Genomic DNA, 15,286 nt, shown 5'->3' with positions numbered 1-15,286 from the left:
GCAATAATAATTAACAACATGTACTTACTATAGACTTATGATTAGGAATGGGGTTTGGTTTAGTTGCATGTAATTATGCATAATTTACTGTTATTACCACAGTAAGTACATGTAACATATGTAACAAGGACACTGTAAATAAAGTGTTACCAAATGATCTTCACCCCAAAGTAACAAGTAAGCTAACTTATAGCTTTTGCTTTATTGCGAAGAATTGTCAAGAAATCAGTTTACAACATCCAAACACTCCTTTTGTTAATAATTGCAATAATCAAGGGGTGCGACAACAGACTGTATGGTTCACACAGAGATCTGATCTCACCATCGAGTCCACCGGGGATTACATGACGAGACAGAATAACATGAGACAGAAGAAATCCATAATTGTGGCACCATATCCAAGATGCATGTAATTAATACAATTAAAGGGCAAAATGAGTATTTGGAAATGCAAGCTGATATTTCCTACTAGCACACTAAAGCTAAAGATTTAAATAACTTTCTTTTTGTGTGTTGGGAGAAGAACACAAAAAAAGAAATGTTTATTATTAACCATACCAAACTACATCAATAAAGTCATGCATTTCATCTTTCATCTTGAAAGCAAAAGATAAAGAGAGGTATTCAAACAAGTTAATCAAAGATCTATCATAAAACCGATATCTTGAATTTATGTTTTGGTCTTCCGGCCAGCAGTCATAAACACACACTTTACTCCCACTAAAAACAGTGTATGGTGTTTGTGTCTTTGATAACCAACTTGCTATGTCTGCAGAGAAGCCATCTGCGCATAATATTTCCTTCACTGCAGAATTAGCAATTACCTGAACATGCCTCCACAGTGACCAGCTCACACCCAGCTCAGGGGTTTACAAGCTTTCTGTTAGACTCAATTACACTTGCGTTGTGTACTTCTAATTGAAGTTCACTCAATTTCATTGAGGTCCAAAGCACCACCGCAGATAAATGTACCCTCTTGGGCGCTTGGAGGTCTAACCCAGAGCTTCAGCGTTTGCCTGTCATCTAATATTACACTTGTGCCTCCTCCCCTGGGCCAGAGTCTGCAGCGGCTGCCCCTGACACCTGACAGCACCACAGAGAGCAGTGGAACGACGCACAGGGCCGTGTGCGAGCCATCCATCCCTCAGTCACTTTAATGGACGGCTCGGCGGCTTTACGCTCCGCCAGCCGCGGAAATAAGCAAATATGAGCTGTGAAAACCTAAGTCAAATTAGCAGGGATGTCAAAAGCACCAGTACTTTGGTTAAATAAATAAATAATACAAATACTGACACTAGTATTTTCATGGTACTCTTAAAGCTTTGTAAACAAGTATTGCACGAGACAGAGAAAGACATGAATGTATAATGTTAAGTAAATATTTAAATAGGTTTAAAATAATGGCTTTTCTTGACCCACTTTCCACTCACATTGTGAATATTATAGTAATATAATCAGGCCTCTCTCTGATTGTTTATATATATTTTTTTTGTGCTTCTGTAGTTATTCGTTTAAATCTCTCTCTCTCTCTCTCTCTCTCTCTCTCTCTCTCTCTCTCTCTCGTAAGTTAACATTTAAATATTGCAGGTTTGCATAGTATTTTTGATATTTTTGCATAATATAAGAGTTTGTGTTTAACTTTTTTCTTAATTTTGAGGAAACATATATCTGTTTTTGTGCAAGTGAGATGAGTAAATGCCTGCTCATATTTTATCTAGAATAACCATCATGTTCAAACAGCGCACTGGAGAGCTGCCAGTCAATAAACTGAAAAAAAAAAAAAAAAAAAAGTATATTTCATGACTTGGAAAAAGTAACTCAGATATTTTGTAGCAAATTTAAAAGTAATGTGTTACTTTACAAGCTACTTGAAAAAGTAATCTGATTACATAACCCAAGTTACTTGTAATGCATTACCCCAACACTGTATAGTGGAAAAAGCTCTACACTACATGAAAAAATAAAAATAAAAATTAGTAACAATAGGTAAAGCATGAAGAATTCACACCAGAGTTCTAAACAGTACTTCAGTATACTCATTAAAATTATATATTTTTTCAGGAACTCTGGTTTTCAAATATGCTGTATTTTATTTATATTGATAAATCTTTCATAATGTTTGATGCATTTTTAATGTTCATACATTTTTTAAAAAAAAATCTGTTACAGTTTTCAACACTAGACAAATTTCATTTGTCAACTAATATTATACGCAGCTCAATTTTAGTAGTAAAATCTATAAATATCACAAAATATTGACCAAATTTAAATAACATTTCCAAGAAAATACAAAAAGACTAAACAAAAAGTGAAACTGACAACTGAAATTTTAGTATCATGCCAAATGTTATGCGCTTGACTTTAGAGAATCAAGAAATCTGACTAATATTATGAATTAATACAGACACAGAATACAGATAATCTCAAGGAACAGATGGAGATGTCATAAAGCTCTGAAATGATTGACAATCTCGCTTCTTTCATTAAGACCAGAGAGACTATGGCTCACTGCCACACAACGGCACGGCTTTGAGTTCAAACACAGTGCTTCATCATAATTCCTCAAAGTATGGGACTTGAATGAGGCCGTCAGCACTTACAACCACATTCTAATAAATCTATAGCACACAACCTCAGAGTAGAAAGAAAACACTGTTAACATGCAATGATTACTTTCTGTTCGATCGCTTAGAAGTTTTTATGCAGTGTTTATAACAGCAGGAGCTTTTTTTATTTCAGTTCTGGGTTCTTAGATGTGCTTAGCTCTTGAAATTGTTGAGACATGTTCATGTTAATACATTGATTTATCAGCCGCAAGCAAACTCCAAAGAAGGCAAAAGTTCAGATTAATGTACTTACAACCCATTGTTCTCTATTTGTCTTACGGATGACTTGTATGTGTACGGATGGTGGTGGCTTGAAGGTTAAAGCGGCGAACAAACTTTGTAATGCATTGTAAAGCTCAAGTCTATTAGCCAAGCAATGGTGCCCCAGGCACTAAAGACGTACGGCGATCAGAATCTAGCCTGTTCTTACTGTGCCACAGCAATACATTTAACCTCAGGCCAGGGCACTCCATGGGAATCAGCCCTATAATTAGCATACTGTAAGTCAGTGTGGATGAATGGCCTAAAAAAAAACTAAATGAGCATTAGTATTTTATGAGATAGAGAATGACTAGGGCAACCATCTATACCATATTTTTGTAAGCTGTTATAACAGAGATGTACCAACTAGTGTGGTCACGATACTGGAATTTACAACTTCGATACGATACATTGAAAAATATAGATATTCAATAGCATTTTCAATACCACAGGGAAAACTGCCATGTATACCACCATACAGATAATTTAACTTTTTTTTTATTTTATTTGGGGTAATTTTGTTGTAATAGCTTACAAACAGCACAAGTGGCTTTATTGAAATCATTGAACTACCTGGTTTACAAAAAAGACAAGTAAACAGGTCTTTAAAATAAGAACAAATTGCAAACAATAGCACAAATAAATAGTGCTGGGCGGAATGAGCAAAAATCCGTATCACAGTATTTTTCAAAAGTATACCATATTATTATTTTTTCAAGCATGACTGGGTTAACCACATTCTGACTGACAGAGATAGGAAATACTGCAGTAGATTGACTTAGAATGCCCTATTTTACTGCCATGAGCTGAACTGAGCTGGACGATGACATCACGGTTTTCTCCAGAGCGGCTATATATATATATATATATATACTATATATTCGGTTAGAATCCTGCGTCCATAGCAACGCTCTGTTATAACGGTGTGTTATACTTCGCAGCGGTCTGTTATCAAGAAATAACAGACCGCATTCTACATTAGAATTCAACCAAGCCATGTAATAAATATATATAATTACCTAAATTAATAACTTTTTTATAACAAAAAATGAACCACCACTATTTTCACAATTGCTATTTCTTTATTTTCTTCTAGAAACAAACTTTTTTGCATTTATTTTACTGTTATCTCTGTAAAGATGCTTAGAAACAATCTGTATTGTAAAAAGCGCTATATAAATAAAGGTGACTTGACACACTCACACACACATTTTCCTTATATCATCCTGGCGATCAATTTTTTAAGTCTCCGTGAAAACCTATGATCTAGGCCTCAACAAAAAAAGATTTTTCCTGGTCCACTAGTTCAGATTTGTACTTGAACTGGCAAAATTATCCTTGGCTCGACACTAAAATGTGAAATTTTATTTATTTTGTTTTTAAAAATATTATTCTGGATGATTTAGACAAATGTATTTAGATGGATTTAAGGAAATGTTATGTACTTCATTTAATTCAAATTTCCTGTTTTAACTGATACTTTCAAGATCACAAATTTTGCAATTCCTTTTGATTTTCCTGGCAAAAACATCCCTAACATAAAAATCAGTCTACAGGCTTTCATAGGCAACCTAGAAAGTCAGGGAAAGTGTCGTTTTTTTAAGTTTCGTTACAATCTGGCCACACATTAGCAATAAAAAAGCTATTACCATGAAAATTCTAACATATAGGCTAGTACCTTTAATATGACAACTAGTTAACAACACCTTAGGAACATATTGGTGGTGACAGTTTTGTCAACTAACCTGAAACTATGTACACTGTAAAAAGTGATCAGTTGATTTAACTGCCTTAAGTAAATAAATTAAATGAAAAAAATAAGGTATGTGGAATTGTCAAGTTGACATAACTTATTTTTTTCAATTACACATGAAGTTTATTTACTTAATCATTTTAAGGCAAAGGGTCTCCTCACATTTCTTTTTAAAAGTTAAGTCAATGATCACTTTTTACAGTGTAGTATAATATAATGTAGTGTAAAATTATATATGTGGGGAATGAAAACTATTCAGCTATTAAGCAAAATGTTGTTTTTTTTTCAATCCCAAGCAGGTCTAAAACAAAAAATGTACAGTGTTTTGTTTCATCTTTAATATTTCCTCTTTAATCTTTTCTGCCTTTGAATGGCCATACGGGTTTAGTTAGAATGTGACTGTCACGCAGCAGTCTTTTCTGAATCAGTGGAGCAGTCTGTGGGTGTTTTTCTCAATTGAAAAAAAGAGAACAGCGGAGCTGCAATCAGGTTGAGGTAATTAGAAAAGGCAGAAGGGTGAAGAACTTCAGCACTACTGATTTGCAGATTTAATCACTCATAAGTCATTACATCCTAATGTACACAAAGAATATCAGGCACATATAATTACCGCACATCAGCCGCAGTAATCTTAACCCGCCAAACAATGAAATCACTTAACTAGTACAAGGTTATTTCAGAAGGAAAGCATAAATGTCAGACGTGGACCAGACCAAATCTCAGTTCTCAGTGTTTAATCTCAGTGTTAAAGTCCAAAGCTTTTGCTGGTTATGTGAACACAATTTCCCCTGCCATTCAGTTGTGAGACAATTGTTGAGGCGTTTTTACCACTAGTATTCTTCCACAGTCTGATACACATTGTCCACTGATGACCGCTTTGTTGTCAACTCGCTGGGTATTTTAAAAAGGTAAGAACCTATAAGATGTCTGTTCATTTTGGAACACAAACATACTTAAATAATTTGATCAATTGAAAGTAGCCAAAACTTCAATGCATTAAAAAGTTCAAAAAGACATTGAAATAGTAATCCATCAATCGATTTAGTCAAAGATGAACAAATTACTTAGGGGGTTGGAATGACATAAGAGTATTAGTAGAAGATAACCATTTAATTTTTGGGTAAACTCCCTTTAATGCTGCTTAGAAGTTGACAGGTTGTCAAAAATGAAGACTTCTAAGATTTGTGTATATGAGATTCATGGTGGTGTCTTAAAAGAGCTTTGCGAGTACCGCAATTGGTCAGGCTTGCGTCTTATTGTTTGCCAAACAAATTCCTTACAAACAACTATATTCGGCTTTGTTTTCTGATTTGTGTTTTGTCTATGAAATATTCAGTGCTAATTAATTCTGCATGAAGGGGAAACTCTGAATAAAGTCAAAACACCGTTTTCCCTGGTTTCTTCAGTGTTGTGTGCGGAAGAGAACTGCGATAATTACAAACCTCCACTTTGTTGCAAAATAAGCTACAGGCATGCAGTCGGGGTAAAAGATGCACATGAACCAATTTAAAATGATAATACATATAGAAATATGTTTGGAATATTGCCTATTGGTTATTTGTAGGCTTTGTAGGATTCTGATACCTTGCATATTGCATATCTATTGTCTCTGCTTCAGCTCTCGCTGTATGATACTGTGCTGATTTCTTTCTCCATTTTATGTACAGTGGCAGCCACATGTGTCATCATGCTCTTAGATCTTCTGATAATGGAGTGTCAGTGTTTGTCTATTGAGTTTAAGTCTGGCTGTTCAGTTGATGAAAATTTAGTTTTATGCTCAACAGTGCCCAGGGTCTGTCTGTCTGTTAGTTTATCTCTGTCTGTCGTCTAAATATCTATCGTTCTGTCTGTCTAAATGTCGGTCTGTTGGTCTAAATGTCTGTCTGTATTATAAAAAGTGCTATATAAATGAAGGTGACTTGACTTGAAAGTAAGACAGACAGAAGCTCTTTTTACAACACAGATTGTTTCAAAGCAGCTTTACAGTGATAATAGAAATGAACGGAACGGAGATTGTTTTGGCTGTACAGCAGATCTAGAAGTCATTGTCCAAGTTTTAATTTGATTCATTTCCTCTGTAAAAATCATTAGTTATTACCTTAGGAGCCGCTTATATGACACCGTTTTCAACTGAAAACGGAAAACTTTTAATGCAATAGGTTTTCAAAGTGCACGTTTTTGAAAACACGTTTTGAAAACGATACCGTTATCATCTCCGTGTAAACTTCAAAACATTGAACCTGTGAAAATGGTCACGGCATGCACAATGCATATTACGTCTGTCTGTCTGTCTAAATGTCTATCTAAATATCTGTCTGTATATCTGTTCGTCTAAATGTCTGTCCGTCTAAATATCTGTCTGTCCGTCCGTCTAAATATGTTGGTCTGTCTGTCCGTCTAAATATCTGTCTGTCTGTCTAAATATCTATCTGTCCGTCTAAATAAGTTGGTCTGTCTGTCCGTCTGTCTGTCACAAATGTGTAATTGGTCATCATATCTTATTGCATTAGCCAAAAATTCTAAACTGCTACATCCAGATTGCTCTCACGGGAAAATGCAACTGTTACGAGGTGGCGATTTCATATGAATTTGTACGATGTGAATTGTACAAATACGTATTATTATTGGGAAAAAAAAACAAGCATGAAGGTCTACTCCTAAATATACCCATCACTGGGGTGTAAGTCATGTACAAATGAGATTGGTGGCCAATTCATATGAATTCGTACAATTTTCCAAAACGTAAAATGGCTACAAATTGCCATGAGATTGTGTTGGTACTAGTGTTGTCAAAAATATCTATTTTGATATTTATCGATACTAAAAATATCTGAAATGGTTCCAATACTCCTTTTCTGCAGTATCGATACACCGATACCAGCTGCGGGTCCTTGCTCTCTCTTCTCTCCGACGGTGAATTGACACACACCCGCTCTCACTCACTCATTTCATTTGTTCGGTTTGAATTTAGTAATTTTTGCAGGCTTCGCACTCACACCTAAAGCACGCGCACCACTGAAATATATAAGTGAGGCTCACATAAAGTGACTGCAAACGATAGCTCAAACAGCTTGCAAGTACCAAATTGTCGTCTTTTTGTGGCTTATTGGGCTTAAACGGTCAAATATATACAAAATTATCAAAACGTCTGTCTTGCCGAGTATTCAGATAAATGCAGTCAGTTTTGAAAATAAATAGTTTAGAGAAAATAGTTTAGTTTAGAAAATATATATTATATATATACATATAAATAAAACAAAGTTCATGACTCAGGGAGTGAGGCGGCAGGAACCCGGTGTCGTGCCGAATTTCGACCCCCTGCCAAATTATTAGCCGCCTTGTTAAAGTCAGTACCTGATTGCCTAATCCTGACCCCTCCCCCACAACAAAAGCGGAAGCCACCTCATGGCCAACTGCAGCGCAAACAAAACCACAGCATGGTTTGACCTGATTGCGTGTTAATGGTTGTATGGGTCGCGTCAATTTAAAAAGAACAAAAAAGGGTCGCTCTTAAAGTAATTTTGAAAACCATTGTCCTCGATGGTACTAAACACAATAGGCTATAACGTGATACAAACACATATTGAACATATATAAAAGCAAAGAACTCCAAAGAAAAGCAAAGAACTGACCATAAAACTATTAAAAGGCAACTGTGTTCTACTGACCCCTCTTACAATCTATACAACATAAAACACAAATGGATACTAGCATTGATCAGGAACTGCAAGAGCAAGATGCAGTGACATGACGGTCAATAAGCCACATGTGTGATTTGGCCTGGTGGACAATATAGCCAGCATGTTTCATGTTTCATTTTAAAAATGAACTCCAACTGCAACCCTAGCATCTACTGCCAGTGTTTTCATACGCAGGTCATATGGTCTGTCTCTCCTCTGAGAACTTGTGTTAAATAATGGTCTGGCATCCGGATAACTCAAGATCCAAGATCCATGTTAATCAAGCGTGCCGCACAAGCCCTGAAAAATGAAGCCAAAACATCTCGATCGCCCCCCGGTGACTGGTCCTAGTATAGGTCATAAGCCCCGCCTCCCGTGTTATTCAACGGGACGTGAGACCAACTAAACAATTAAATTACACTTCAAATATCTTTTTTCCAAAGGTGGTTTCTTTCATTTGCTGTTTTTTTTTTTATCACGCTGATGTAAGTTCAAGTGTCTGTTTCAAAAATAAGTTGGTTTTTAGTTAGTTACGTGATGCTATAAAAACGGTGGTGTAACGTCATGATTGACAGCTATGATTGACAGGTTCTCTGAGCGAAGTAGTCACTGAAGCACCAACGGACATTTTTTTCGGGATCTTCGAAGTAGAGACCTGCGCGGGACACAATGTTCAGTCCCGCTCCCGCAGCGTTCAGTAAAGCTCCCGCCCGCTCCCGCAAAGATTTGTCATTTTTAGTCCCGCTGCCGCAAAGATTTGTCATTTTTAGTCCCGCTGCCGCCCGCATCTGTGATATTATGTCCTGCTCCCGCCCGCAAATGCCCGCAAGACGGCAGGCAGGTTCACTTTCTGTCTCACGAAAGGTCTTGTAAAAAAAATGTGTGCGCACATAATTCCTTACCTAACATATTTAACATATTTACATATTTATTGGTAAGCCTGCATATGTTCAACCATACAAAACATTAAATAGACCTCAGTAACTAACGCCAACAAAGATAAACATTAATCGGCCCAAATTCCAATAGGCTTAATTATCGTGTAACATAAAAACAGCCTTAGGCATGGCCTAGCCTACACATAGGAACATTTGAAAAACGGATCATTCTTATCTAGCCTAGACTATAGACTATATCACAGGCCATTTAAACATTTAAAATGTGATCACAAAACACGAAACTTTAACCATTTATATATTTTACTTTACACTCATATTTAATTTGCGGGAGTGCAGCGTATCATCCCTCCCACCCGTGCTTGCAATGACCTTTCAAAATTTGTCCCGCGACGCAAAACAGTGCGGCAAAGAGGATAACACGGTGTAGACAACACCGATTTTTGTCGTTGTTCTCTGTACTGACAGCACTCCAAATGTACAAAAAAATGAGCTCAATGTTAAAATTGACCGGAGTTCTCCTTTAACATTATGCACAAAACAAAAGTAGTTGAGACTTAAAGCTGCAGTCGGCAAGTCTGGCAGATTGGGTCGACTTAGCCAAAATTTTGAATGTTTACAACTCTCATGCCCCTCCCCCACTACCAGCGAACACCCTCCCATCGAGTTTGTGCTCGTAAGTGCGTGTGCACCAGATTTTCTGTGAACGCGTCCGCGCCATCTCTTCAGCATCGATCAACACCATGAACTCGGAGGTAGGCTGCCCTGGCTAGTCTACCCATAGATAGCAATAACCGAGGAATTGGAAGCTTGTTAGTAGATTTTCTCTCCGGCATCACGCTTCGTACAATCCAACACACCTGCGAACTTCAGGCGTGTGCATGTGTAACGTGCGCGAGGAGGGAGTGGGATCTGTGGCGTGTGCACGACCTGTGATTGACAGTCAGATCTCACACCCCCCAGCGCTGATTGGACCCGATGATCAGGGAGCGGTGAATTTTTGCAAAACAAATAACATGCTCCAGGTGGAGTTAGAAGCTCGGGTTTTTTTCTAAAACCACTTTATTTATGTTGTTCTGTCGGATTATAGTGTCGATTTCACTGAATATGATCAAATTTTTTTTGCCGACGGCAGCTTTAACTGATTAACCAGATTTTCCATCTGACAAGCAAGAAAAAGACATTCCACAAATCACAGCACTAACAAAAATAATAATCCAAAAAGTTCCTTGAACTAAATAGTTCTATAACAATTCATAGATTATTTTTATTTGAAATTCTTTGCTTTATTTAGTCTCTCATAGATCTGCACTGTTGGTGTGTTTTAGCACAACACATGGCTATGTGTCTGCCAGGTCTTCTTGTTGCTCTTAAAACTGCACACAGTCTCTAGACACTATTTCCCATTATAGGCATTTTTTCTATACTCCAGAAAACGTCCCATTGTTCTTGGATTGATTCTGTCACACTGCTTGTTGTTGTCATGCTGGAAAATCTCCCAGATACACCCACTAAGGCACAAACGGTCACCCACACACAAAATTGTACATATACTTGCGGAAACCTAATTTATGTAATTATACAAAATAATTGATTAATAATAACTATACTACTTTTTTTTTTTTTTAACGCCAGGAGATGAAGACTAAAGAGGTAGGCAACATCTCTTTTGCCTCCCTTTCTCTTTGAGTTCCAAAAACGTTATATAAAGATAAACATATATACATACATATACATATATATATATATATATATATATATATATACACACACACACACACACACACACACACACACACACACACACACACACACACACACACACACACACATATATATATATATATATATATATATATATATATATATATATATACACACACACACACATATATATATATATATATATATATATATATATATATATATATATATATGTATATATGTTTATCTTTATATAACGTTTTTGGAACTCATATATATATATATATATATATATATATATATATACACACACACACACACACACACACACACACATATATATATATATATATATATATATATATATATATATATATATATGTATATATATATATAGAGAGAGAGAGAGAGAGAGAGAGAGAGATTGTTTAAACTAATAACTACAAAAGGACATTTTTTATAAACAATCATTAAAATGAAAACTGAGAATATAAAAATAAATTCATACAAAATATGAATAAACACTATAATAGTAGACTACTTGATAACAGTGAAACAGACTAATTGGCAATTAGTGGTACTACTGCTAATAAAAAGGTACACAATTCACCAACTCAGAAGAAATTAACTTGAATTAAGCAGAAATTAGGCTACTTGAGGAAGAAAGAAATCGGTGAGTGAATGTAGTTAACATATTTTAAAGCCACCATCAGTAGGCTACACTACAGTTTAGTAGTGATTTATTATTATTAAATAATAATCTCTCTTTAAATAAAATGTGACTAATAATAATAATAATAATAATAAAAATAATAATAGCCAAACAAAGAATAAACGAAAATACTTGATGAAACATTGATGCTTTTTAATATTTTTTAATATACATACAGCATTTGTTCCTTGTTGATAGCATATATGCCTTTCACCAAGAAACCATGTAAATATCAAATTGAACTGGAACATGAATTTCTATTGTACTAAGAAACAACCAACACATTGCATCATTCCAAAGGCGGCAGCACAACACTGCCTTGAAGACTGTAATTAAGACCCAATTCACACAATTGGTTTTTACTGTTTTTGAGGACATTTTCAATTTCAAAGCACACCATACTCATGCAACTAACAAGACTGAAACCTGGAAGTGAGTCTATTCATTTAAAACTCCCATCCCTACCCTACCACATGTTCCCTCACGCCTGCTCACCTGGCAGACAAAGAGCTCTTGGATGTCTCGTAGATACCATCAGAAGAACTGCACTTCAGGGCTGCCTTAAGGTATTTAATTGAACTTCAGCAAGCACAGCAAATGAAGCGCAAGTGAACACAGAAGGGCAGGGTTATGGAGCGCATTGAACTCAACACTGCGTGTGTTTTAAACGCCAGCACAGGGTTTACAAGCAAAAGCACTCAGATGTTGTGCAGCCATCACTGCAGAACTGCACAGCTGGATCACGCGCTCAAATCATTTCATTTCGCGTCCGTTTCATCGTCTCCACAGAGGCGACGGAGCAACGTGTAGTAAGTGACTGCGAGCGTGAATGTGGCTCAATGAAAAACAAACACGCAAAAAAAATACGCATGTACTCATAGTATCCCGTAATTTGAGGCTTATTAAATATTGCATTCGCAAAACGCTGCTATTATAACAGGCTCGTGCGCGCGCGGCTTACCTGAAAAATCAGCCCGCGTTCATTGTTCAGTTAAGGGGGTAATATATTCCTCTCGGTCCCTTCCAGTCGATATTGTTTGCGTGCTTTGATCAAGAGAGAGCTGGAGACGTGCTGCGTGATCGATAGTGATGCTCTAGCGGTAACGGGCGACCGTGTAGTCGGTGTCTTTCATTCCTCCGGCTCTTGGTGTTATCAGATGAGTTTAGTGTGGAGGGGCGGAGCCTCTGAGCTGATTCAATACACACAGCGCTTGATTGACAGGTAGGGGGCTAGCGGCGCTCTAACCATCTCAGCCGCTCTATTTTCCGACTAGCTTTCAGTAAGAATATCCTAAAATGATAAATAGACTTGTACAGTGGCCATAAGGTTGGTGTGTAGAGCTTCCCTTAGTAGCGTATAGTGTTTAGCCCAGCACGACTGTTATTTTACTATTTTAAAGTCCTCCTGTTGTCACAATCAAATTTGTTTATTTCTATGTGGTGTCTTTAATATGCTTTAAGACAAACCATATGCATATTAATAAGTCAACGCCATTGCTCAGTACTTTCTCCTTTAAACTGCAGTGAAAGGTTTGAAATCGATGGTGTTTCTGACGTCACAAACTACCTTGTAACCAATCACATCAACATGTGATCGTCAAAGAGTTGATCTCTGATCTGATGCGAGTGAGTGGAGGCGGTGCTAATTTGCATATTCATAGAACCGCGTATATTAAATTAGGAAAGGTTGTAGTTACATTCAAAATATGTTAAGGCATGAAGAAATTTGTTTTGTTGTCCTTTAAAGAAGTAGGGGAGAGCGGGGCACAAAGTAACGCTTTTTGACTTTCTCAGTTTGGTTCAGAGTATTTATTTTTTCCCACATTAATATCCCACATGTCTAGTACAATTATGTGTTTTTGTTTTATTAATACAGTATATACTTTTTTCTTGATATACCCCGAAAGAATGGAAGTGAAATGTGACAACATGCCCCATAGGTGGGGTACATTGTAACATGTGTGGGGCACATTAACATGACCATATGACAGCTTAAAATGTTATCTGATCTAATAAAAAAAAATATACAAAACAAACTAAAATATTTTCTAAATAAAATACAATTAAAAAACTTTTTCATATAAAATAATGACAATTTTTAATAATTAAATATAAACTCATTTTGGAGTTTTGACTACGAACACATGAAAACATAGCTATACAACATAGTTCAAAACAAATAAATAATTAGTAATTTCTGAACATTGACTCTCAGTCTTTATTCACCTTTTTCTCACGTTTTCTCAATAAAATTAATAAAAGTATAGAATATAATAGCATATTTCTAATAGGGGCACATTGTAACGCAGTGTTACAACATGCCCCCGCCTGCACAACTGGGATTTAAACCCTGCTAGTGTCTTCTGCTAGTTAGCGAAGCATTAAATAACTATCTCAACTGTTAAATAACATCTTGGTGATTAAAATAATATCAGATTTGTCTTATTTTAAATAAACACAAAAAATAGAGATGAAAAATTAACTTAAGTAAGAAATGTACTTTTGCTATGGTTTAATAAATGTCTAATATCTTCCAAAAAGAAAATAATTTTGGCGGATTTTTTTTTTCTATATAGTGTTGATATGCAACTAGTAAATACACAAAGTTTTGTCATCCAAGCATGTGCGGAAGTATTTAAAACAAGCGTGTTACAACTAGCCCCGTGTTACGTTGTGCCCCGCGCTCCCCTACTGTTGAAGTGCTGAAGTAGAAGTACTATTGTAGATTGCAACCAGGTTTGTTGATAAGGGAAGAAGGAGGCAGGAACCGTCGAACATTAAACATAAATTTAATAATAAAATAAACATTTAAACAGCAAAACTAAAGTAAAGCGGCAGCCCCTCACAGACAAATGCCGCATAAACTGAAACAAAACAAAAAACATAAAGTCCCTATACATTGGATTACTTGTTTGCCACTTCAATTTTCACATAAAAGCAGCAATATTTCAAATGTATCACTTCCTTTGCAAAACAAATGTGAGCACAATCTTTATGGGTTGTCTGACTTTCCGACTGTTTTCATTCCTCCCCTGACTGTATTAGCAAGCGGCTAATTATAGTTCAAGACTGTTATTTTATTAGTTCATACACATTTACAAAGCCTTGAATTAATTATGCACGATTTTGTAAGCATGCAATGCGTGTGTTAAAAAAACGACTGTGTCATCGGAACTAACAGTTATCATGAAAAAAATAAGCTGGGTATGATATTGCAAGAAGCTTCTGCTATATGATATGCTGTGATAGAGAATTAGCTAACCTCCCTTCGTGAAAACAGTCTGCTTCTTAATTGTTTCATTACTTAATGTCAATAAGTAAATGTCTTGCCAGTCTGCAGTTATTCATTCATTTGTGTGCCATTACAAGTGATTGCTTCATTGGCAGCACAATTATGTTGATGCAGTGACATTCCGGCTATGACTACATGTGTTATTTGTTTGGAAAGGTCATCGGGGAAGAGAGACCTAGATGACAATGCTTGCCACACTGCTAGTGTTGATGATGGGGGGAGTGAGTGTACAATTGCTCCTCCAGGAGGATGAGAAAATTGAACCTTTTGTTTGACATTGCCACTGAACACCTGTGAGGAAAAAAAGAAGAAAATACCCTGTCAAGGATGTATAATGTGTACCCAGCTTCATTATGTTAATCCAAAACTTCAAAACGTCATA

The 15,286-nt window shown here is 36.2% G+C and overlaps 1 protein-coding gene across 1 annotated transcript in view; it reads right to left on the bottom strand.

Moving 5' to 3' along the window:
- Positions 1-12,782, bottom strand: part of st6gal2a (ST6 beta-galactosamide alpha-2,6-sialyltranferase 2a) — a 74,762-nt gene extending 61,980 nt beyond the window's left edge. Inside the window, exon 1 of the mRNA XM_084122228.1 lies at positions 12,574-12,782. The gene's annotated coding sequence lies outside the window, so the exon portion shown is untranslated. The remainder of the gene's footprint in view (positions 1-12,573) is intronic.
- Positions 12,783-15,286: the final 2,504 nt, after the last annotated feature.

The sequence above is a fragment of the Abramis brama genome (genome assembly GCF_963993115.1).
Source record: "Abramis brama genome assembly, chromosome: 8".
Taxonomy (NCBI): domain Eukaryota; kingdom Metazoa; phylum Chordata; class Actinopteri; order Cypriniformes; family Leuciscidae; genus Abramis; species Abramis brama.
The sequence above is the reverse complement of the archived record's forward strand: the minus strand, read 5'-3'. Positions and strand labels throughout refer to the sequence as shown.